This window comes from Vombatus ursinus, unplaced genomic scaffold (assembly GCF_900497805.2).
Source record: "Vombatus ursinus unplaced genomic scaffold, bare-nosed wombat genome assembly UNPS02014874.1, whole genome shotgun sequence".
Lineage (NCBI taxonomy): Eukaryota > Metazoa > Chordata > Mammalia > Diprotodontia > Vombatidae > Vombatus > Vombatus ursinus.
Genome location: NW_020954652.1, coordinates 11,689,008 through 11,698,473, shown reverse-complemented (window position 1 = coordinate 11,698,473; position 9,466 = coordinate 11,689,008).

The following is a 9,466-nucleotide window of genomic DNA, read 5'->3' as shown; positions in this document are numbered from 1 at the left end:
ATATATACACACACACACACACATATACATGTATACATGTATAATGTAAATATATACTATATATGTAAAATATGTATATATTTAAATATATGTGTAATATTGTATAATAGCAACATATTTTATCTTTTAATGCCTTAATAATTCAGACTTCTTCTCTAGTATGAAGGGAAGGTCAAAAAATTTTACATGGATTTTCCAGATCATGGGGGCACTGTGCCCCTAAACCTCATGATGTGGAAGGGATAACTGTAGTCCCAAATCTCTGCTCAGATGGAGCTTTCATTTTGTCCTCTTCTGTATTATTCTGGGCTCTACTTGCTGCTACTGCTACTGCTGTTTCCCAAATGACTACACACTGGTACCTCTGAAAATATTTCTTCTATGCTTGATGAATAAAACTGGACTACTTCAGGTCCCCAAACACAGAAGAAACGTAATTGAGTTTTTCTGCACAATGCTGCGGTATCTGAAGAGTAAGTGGGGGGAAAACGTAGCCCATCACCTAGAGGTTATACAGGTAAATAAAATCTCATGCTAACCAGCAATCCTAGTATCCTAATTTCTTATTTGAAGATTGAGTGTGGGCAGGAGGGTGAGTGAATTAAAATAAAATAAAAAATAAAAGATAAGCTTTGAAAATTAGATTTTTTAAGGAGAGTAGAAGGAAGGTAGTCTCCTCTGATTTTCATGATTGTAGGATTGAGCATAGTTCCCTGAGAAAAGAATATGGAACTCACTTTCTGGAATTGAATTCCATTTAGTTCAACTAGACCTGATTTAACATCTGTAATTTGCCAACTATGCTTGTGGTTGGGGATGTGAAAACAAAACATACAACCCTTAAAGAGCTTCCATCTAGGTGGGGGGTCGTAGGGGTGGTGGTGGGGTGGAACATATTCAAACAGAAACATAAAAGACACTCAAACAGACACTAGACATAGGAAGTTGTAACAACAACTACATCAGTAACTTTCTTCACTCTAAACTATTGTTCCATTACTTTGGAACTTGGCCTGTGATTTCATTGGTCTAGGAGGGTACTTCTAAATGAAGAAATTACTTTAGTAATCAAGTCTGGTCCTTTCTTTCTAATTTATACTCATGGACACCATAAATTGAAGAGTTGTTTACAACAGTGGTTCTCAAAGTTTTGGGACTCAGGACTAATTTTCACTCTTAAAAATTTACTGAGGAGCCTCCAAAGAGCTTATGTGGGCTCTATCTATTGACATTTACCATATTAAAAATTTAAATGGAAAAAAGTCTGTGATTTCAGTGAGAAAGAAGCTAGGTCTCAGCCACAAGTCCCCAGGATTGCCCCTCAGAACTGTGACCCAGATCGAAGCACGGGCAAAGCAAGAGATTCCTGCCTCAGCACTGGCAAAGAGATCCCTGCAATCCTCCTCTGATCAGTCACTTGATTCCCCCTCAGTCTGTGGGCCGAAAGCTCAGGAGGCAGCCACTGCCCCGGGGCCATGCTAGGGACTTGTGACTAAGACTTGTGACTCTGAGCAAGTCACTTAACCCCAATTGCCTTTAAAAAAAATTAGAATAGAGCAATTGGAAGCTAGTGACTTTGAGAAATCAAGACACTGTAAAACAAATCCAAAAAAATGAAAAATTAGAAAACATTGTGAAATATCTCATTGGAAAAACAACTCACCTGGAAAATAGATCCAGGAGAGACAATTTAAAAATTATTGGACTATCTGAAAGCCATGTCAAAAAAAGAGCCTAGACATCATCTTTCCAGAAATCATCAAGGAAAACTGCCCTGATATTTTAGAACCAGAGGGCAAAATAGAAATTGAAAGAATGCACCGATCTCCTCCTGAAAGAGATCCCCAAAGGAAAACTCCTAGGAAGATTGTAGCCAAATTCCAGAGTTACCAGGTCAAGGAGAAAATATTACAAGCAGCCAGAAAGAAACAGTTCAAGTATTGTGGAAACACAATCAGGATAACACAAGATTTAGCAGCTTCTACATTAAAGGACCTCAGGGCATGGAATGTAATATTCCGGAGGGCAAAGGGGAAAGGATTACAACCAAGAATCACCTACCCAGCAAAACTGAGTATAATCCTTCAGGGGAAAAAATGGTCATTCAGTGAAATAGAGGACTTTCAAGGATTCTTGATGAAAAGACCAGAGCTGAATAGAAAATTTGACCTTCAAATACAAGACACAAGTGGAACATGAAGAGGTGAACAGGAAAGAGAAATCATAAGAGACTTATTAAGGTTGAACTGTTTATATTCCTGCAGGGAAAGATGATACTTGCAACTCATGAGACCTTTGTCAGTATTAGGGTAGTTGGAGGGAAAAAATTATATGTATGTATATAGATAGATAGATAGATAGATAGATAGATAGATAGATAGATAGATAGATAGAGGGCACAGAGTGAGTTGAAGTTGAAGGGGTCATATCTGGAGAATAAAATTAAGGAGTGAGAGAGGATTATACTAGGAGAAGGAGAAAGGGAGAGGTAGAATAGGGTAAATTATCTCACAAAAAAAACAGAAAAGAAAAGGTTCTTACAGTGGAGGGAAAACAGGGGGAAGGTGAGAGGAATGAGTGAATCTTATTCTCATAGGATTTGACTTAAGGAGGGAATAACATACACACTCAATTGGGTATGGAAATCTGTCTTAGCCTACAGGAAAAATGGGGGGGGCAAGAGAGTAGGGGGATGATAGAGAGGAGGGCAGATTGGGAAAGGGGGTAATCAGAAGCAAATCCTTCTGAGGAGGGACAGGATCAAAAGAAAGAATAGAATAAATGGGGGGCAGGATAGGATTAAGGGAAATAGAGTTAGTTTTCCACAGCATGTCTACTATGGAAGTGTTTTGCATAACTGCACATGTATAACCTGTATTGAGTCATTTGCCTTTTCAATGAGGGTGGATGAGGAGGGAGGAAGGGAGAAAATTTGGAACCCAAAGTTTTAAAAACACGTGTTTAAAAATGTTTTCACATGCAACTGGGAAATAAGAAATACAGGAAATGGGGTACAGAAATCTATCCTGCCCTACAGGAAAATAGAAGGGGAATGGGATAAGAGAAGGGGGGAGAGTTAGAAGGGAAGGCAGACTAGGGAAAATTTGGAACTCAAAATCTTGTGGAAGTAAATGTTGAAAACTAAAAATAAATAAATTTATCAATAAAAAATTAAAAAAATTAAATGATTCAGTATTATAATGAAGATAGTGTTGACCTCAAAAATAACTCAGAAGGGCATTGGGGACCCCTAGGATGACACTTTGAAAACCTCTGTCTTAGAGCCCTTAGAGGGTAAAAAACTTTTCCCCAGGATCACATAGACCTTCTCTGAAACTTAGAATTTTAAGAGTTACCTAGAGAATTGAGAGGATGTTACTTTCCAAGAGTCACACAGCTTATATGGGTCACAGGCCCTACATATACCCATTTCCTCTGCAGCCTCTTAGCATACTGCCAGTATACAAAGATATGTAAATATGAAATATACACAAAGCTGAAATAATTATGGTGGTGTTATTGGGGAGAATCCTGATAAACTAGAATTTATAAACTTTAGTTTAAAGAGTAACTGTTGTCATGTGTTTTATCAAAAGATTCTAAAGCAGATGTGTAGAATTCCAACACCTTCACCTAACTGAACTAGAGTCTTTATGAGGGAAACATATAGTTAGCTCTCTGTCCTATTGATTTCTTCATTTCATCAGAGGTTGTACCAATGTAGTGGGGGTAGATTCTTGAACACTTCCCATGGAACTGGGCATTTGTCCAGCCCCTTCTGCAGCATGTGTCCTCTGGCCCTTTACTAAAGAACATGCATGTCATGTCAACTCCCAGCTGAGGGTTACATCAACTAGGATTGCATCCAGGATGATTGGTGAATGAAGCAAGAGTAGATGCTCATTGAATAAAACACATGGGGAGTGGAGGAGACCTGATTTGTCTTTTTCTCCTAACCTGGTACATATCCAGCACCTGCCCTATGGTAAATGTTCCAGTGTCCTGAGATCATTAAGGACTTTAACACCTATATAGCACAATATTAATAATACCACTTAAAAGAGAGAAAGCAGTAGAATATTAAGAACTTTTTCCCCCAAGTAATATAAATGGAAGGGTTATCAAAATCTAATTCCTTAGTTCAATGTAGAAATATTCAATATTTCTTATCATTTTCTAAATGATTAGCTTTGTCTCCCTTTCATCTCTCTCTCTCTCCCTTCCTCACTCCATATGCCTCTCTGTTTCATGCCCACACTCTCATACAGACACGCATGTTGATTTGGAAGGACTCCCTTAGCTAAATATAAACTTCTATATATTTTGAGCCTACAAAGGAGGAAATCAACGTGAGGGATTTGTTATCACTGGAAATCATTTGATTAACTATGCTAATAATAAGCACAGGGTCAAAAAAGGAAAAAATTAGGTGATTTGTAAAAGAGAGCCTTTTCTCCCCCTCATTCAATAACTAAATTAAATCTGGTCAAGTAAGAACCAAAAAGACAAACAAACAGTTCCCAAGTGTAGGTAGTTGTTACAACTACATCAATAACTCTTCTTTCATTCTAAACTGATGTTCAATCAGAGTCTTCTAGTAAGTTAATGAATCAAACCTTTATGTAGGATTGTTTTTTGTTTTTTTTTCAAAAACCCATCTCAGTTTGGAGAGGGGAGAGACTGCAAGCATATAACTTTGCCATTAAAAAGCTGAACTTGTACGAACCGATGCGCAGGAAAGAAAGTAGGACAAGGAGAATATTTTATACAATAACAACATTATAAAGAAAGACACTTTTGAAAGATTTAAGGACTGTTCAATGCAGTGATCAAGCTAGATTCAAGAAGACTAGTAGTTGCAGCAGTTACTCATCTGACAGACAAGTGATGGACTGAAGATGCAGACTGATCTTATATCTGTGGACAAGGCTAATGCTGGAATTTGTTTTGCTTGACTATGGATATTTGTTTCATGGGTTTTGTTTTTCTCCCTTCCTCCCTTCCTCCCTCCTTCCCTCCCTCTCTTCTTCCCTTTCTTTCCCCTTTTTCCCTTCCCCTTCCTCCCTTCCTTCCTTCTTTCCTTCCTTCTTTCCTTCCTTCCTTCCTTCCTTCCTTCCTTCCTTCCTTCTTTCCTTCCTTCTTTCTTTCCTTCCTTCCTTCCTTCCTTCCTTCCTTCCTTCCTTCCTTCCTTCCTTCCTTCCTTCCTTCCTTCTTGCCTTTGTTCCTTTCTTCCTGCCTACCTTCCTGTCTTCCTGCCTTCCTTCTTTCTTCCCTTCCTTCTTTTCTGCCTTCCTTATTGCCTTCCTTCTGAGGGAGGAGCTGGAAAGGGGAGAAGATAAATGCTTGTCAATTGAACTAGAGTACATTTAATTTTTTAAAAAAGGAATAGTTAAAATGAAACAAAAATCATGCCATATAAGAATTAGCAATGTTGGGGCAGCTAGATGGTGCAGTGGATAGAGCACTGGCCCTGGAGTCAGGAGGACCTGAATTCAAATCCGGCCTCGGACACATAACACTCACTAACTGTGTGACCCTGGGCAAGTCACTTTACCCCGTTGCCTATCCAAAAAAAAAAGAGTTAGCAATGTTGATTTTTAATATATAATTAGCTACTGAATACTAATAATGATAGCTAACATTTATATAATGCTTTATGTAAGCTATTTTATTTGACCTTCTCAACAACCCTATGAAGTAGGTGGTATCACCCCCATTTTACAGATAAGAAAAGTGAGATTGAGCAAAGCTAAGTGATTTGTTCTGGGTCACAAAGTTCAAGAGTATTTAAGGCAGAATATAAATCTAGGTCTTCCTGGTTCCCAGTTCATGATTCTATCCACTGTGCCACATAAATATTTTCCCATGGTGTTTTCTAGCCTTTTTCTGAGACTTTACCAGAAATGCAATATTCCAATAAATCAGGGATAGAGTGGCAATCCTGTACAGCACTTTTTCTCTAAAGGAGCTTTCTTTACTATTAACCTCTTCAGATAATGGTTGAAATGTATGAAAGATAACTGATCAAGGAACTTAGGCATTGATGCGATGGATTTTTGCAATATATCATGACAGAAAAACACCCCTTCACCATCTCACCTGCAATCTATTACCTCAGAAGAGTTATTTTTCACGTCTTCTACCTTGCAACCTTAGTCAGTCATGCTACATTTATACAAATAGTTTTCGATGTCTCTAACTGCAGTTTTAATGCTGATTGATGGAGACCGACAATATTATCCAACCTACCAAGAGCCTGTCACTGGAGGAGAAAAATGAGGCAAATGCTTAAGAACAGATATTTTCAAACTCTAACTTATGTTCAAAAATGAAAGTCAAAAAATGTGACCTTCCAAAAGGGAGCTTTACTTTAAGTTGGGCATATTCAGAAGGATTTGGAAAATGAATAATAAATATGAAACTCTGAAGTCATAATTGGCTGATATTTATAATTTGTAAAGAGATTAAAGTCAGTTTACCCAAGCCCTTTCTTTGTGGAAATTGGTGCCAATTTATATTAAAAGTTCCCTCATTTTAGGCTGTTCTTATTGGAATAGTCTGTTTGCCCTCTCTCCCCATAATTGTCCTCAAGGCAGTGGATTTGATTTATGGGTTGTCTCATTTTTCAGGATAAAGTTAATGTTTTCCTTTTCCCGGTCACACTAGTAAATTACTTGATTAATATCAAAAAAGCTTTCATTCACATGCAACCTTTGTATACACAAAATGTAAAGCTGTTGGCAACACTTTGAGAGGTATTCCTGTAAGTATCCTATCAAGGAAATTGCTTTTGTGATTAAACATATAACAAGTGAACCTATTTTTTTTTTTGCTTTCATGCTGTAAATCCATTTCACTCTCTACTAATTGGAGAATTTATAATTAGATTGGGAAAGAGGAGAAGAACCCAGTGAATGCAGTGGACTCTTCCCCCATATTCATTTGATATTTCCAGTGTTTTCTTCACTAAAGAAAAAACCCTAGAAAGCCAGTCTTTGCTAATGAATTTCACGTACATATTACATTCTCAGAGGAATGCCTTTTTTTTTCAGGATTCATATTTTTCCCTTAAAGTAATACAGCACAAGAAAATAGATGGTATTGTGGAAAGTGGACTGGTTTTGGGCTCAGAGGATCTGCATTTAAATGCCAACTGTGTCATGTGTTAGCATGTGGTCTTGGATAAGTGAATAATTCAAGTCAATGAGTATTTATTAACTACTTCTATGCTCCAGGCATTGTGCTAAGCACTGGGGATACAAAGAAGAAAAAAATATGGTTCCTGCCCTCCAGTACCTCATATTGCATTTAGCACAGTGCCTGGTGCATAGTAGGTGCTTAATAAATTTTAGTTTAATGATGTTCTAATGAGAGAGACAATGTGCTAACAACTGTGTACATATGATAGATAGAGAGAGATGGATATAGATTTATAGCTAGATGACTAACTAGATTTAGGTCTATCTCAGATGAAATGCTTATAAATTATTTTGCAAGGCTTAAAGTGATATATAAATGCCAAGGATATAATATATCATATATAATGAAATAGAGGATTTTCAAGCATTCCTGATGAAAAGATTAGAGTTGAGCAGAAAATTTGACATTAAAACACAAGACTCAAGAGGAACATAAAAAGGTAAACACGAAATAGAAATCATAAGGGAATCAATAAACTTAAAACTGTTTATATTCCTATATGGGAAGATGATATGTGTAATTCCTAAAAACTTTATCATTATTAGGGCAGTTAGAAGGAGTCTACATAGACAGAGGGCATGAGTATGAGTGGATTATGGTGGGATGATCTTCCCCTCCCCCCAAAAATGATGAAAGAGTGAGAAAGAGGGATGTATTGGGAGAAGGGGTAAAAGGTAAAATGGGGAAGTTTTCTTTCATAAAAAAAGCATGCAAAGAAGAGATTTTACAATGAAAAGGAAAATGGGGTAGTGGTGGACATTTCTTAAACTTCACTTTCATCAGAATGGGTTCAAAGAGGGAAAAATACACACACACACACACACATACACACAGTTGTCAGAAATCTATCTGACTCAATAAAGAAACAAGAGGGGAAGGGGATAAGAGATATGGGGGAGATGATCAAATAGAGGATGGATTTAGAAAGGCAATGGTCAGAAGCAGGATAGACTTTTGAGGAGGGAAAGGATAAAAAGAGAGAAAGATAAGCATAAGAAAATAGGATGAAAAGAAATGCACAGTAATCGTAACTGAGAATGTGAATAGGATGAGCTCACCCATAAAATGGAAGCAGGTAGCAGAATGTATTAGTAATCAGAATCCAACAACATGTTTTTAGCAAGAGATACACTTGAAACAGACACATCCAGAGTTCAAATAAAGGACTGGAGTAGAATATTTCATGGTTCAGCTGAAGTTAAAAAAGGGACAGCTAATAAGCATGATCTCAGGCAAAGCAAAAACAAAAATAGACTCAATTAAAAAATAATTAGGGAAAGCAGTTCTTTTTGTGGTGATAAGTAAATAGAAATTGAGGGGATGCTCATCAATTGGGGAATGGTTGAACAAGTTGTGGCATATGATTGTGATGGAACACAGTTATGTTGTAAGAAATGATGGGGTTGGGGCATGGTTTCAGAAAAAAAAAAGCAAAACCTATATGAACTGATGCAAAGTGAAGTGAGAAAAACCAGGGATCATTGTTCACAGTAACAGCAATGTTGTAGTAATGATCAACTGTGAAGGTCTTGGCCACTCTGATCAATACAATGATCCAAGACAATTCCAAAGTAACTCAGAATGAATAAATGCTTTCCACCTCCAGAGAAAGAACTGATGAACTCTGAGTTCTAATTGAACTATAATTTTTTTGCTTTCTTTATTCTTTTTGCAATATGTCTAATATAGAAATGTTTTGCATGATTTCACATGTATAATTGATATCATTTTACTTGCTTTCTCAGTGTGTGTGGAATTGGTGGGAGGAAGGGAGAGAATTTGGAACTCAAAATTTAAAAAGAAAAGAATAAATAAATAATAAATTTCTTTTTTAAAAAAATAGCTTAAAACTTATCAAGAATTTTGGAACATCCTGTATAGGAAGCAAAGTTTTGGAAGCACAGTTCTATAATAGATGTTAGCTATATAGATGTTAGGTATGTTATTTCCTTATCTCTGTTTCTTAGCATCTTTTTTCCACTGAAATTACTTTATTTATTTGTTATTTGTATATGACATGGCATGCGAAGAGATGCCCTTCTGACTTCTGGCAAATCAGGTGTGCTAGCTAGCTCAGAAGTGGGGGGTTCTGAGAATTATCAGAAGCCTCTAGAAGCTTCTGGCCAATCATGTGTGACTTATGATTGGAGGACTTGGGCATTTTGGCATAACAAATTATTAACCACAGAGCAGGAAAAGTCAATGACTTTAAAAGGGAACAAACCAGTCTCAATTACCTCCTTTCTTCCCAGCTGTCAATTGTCAG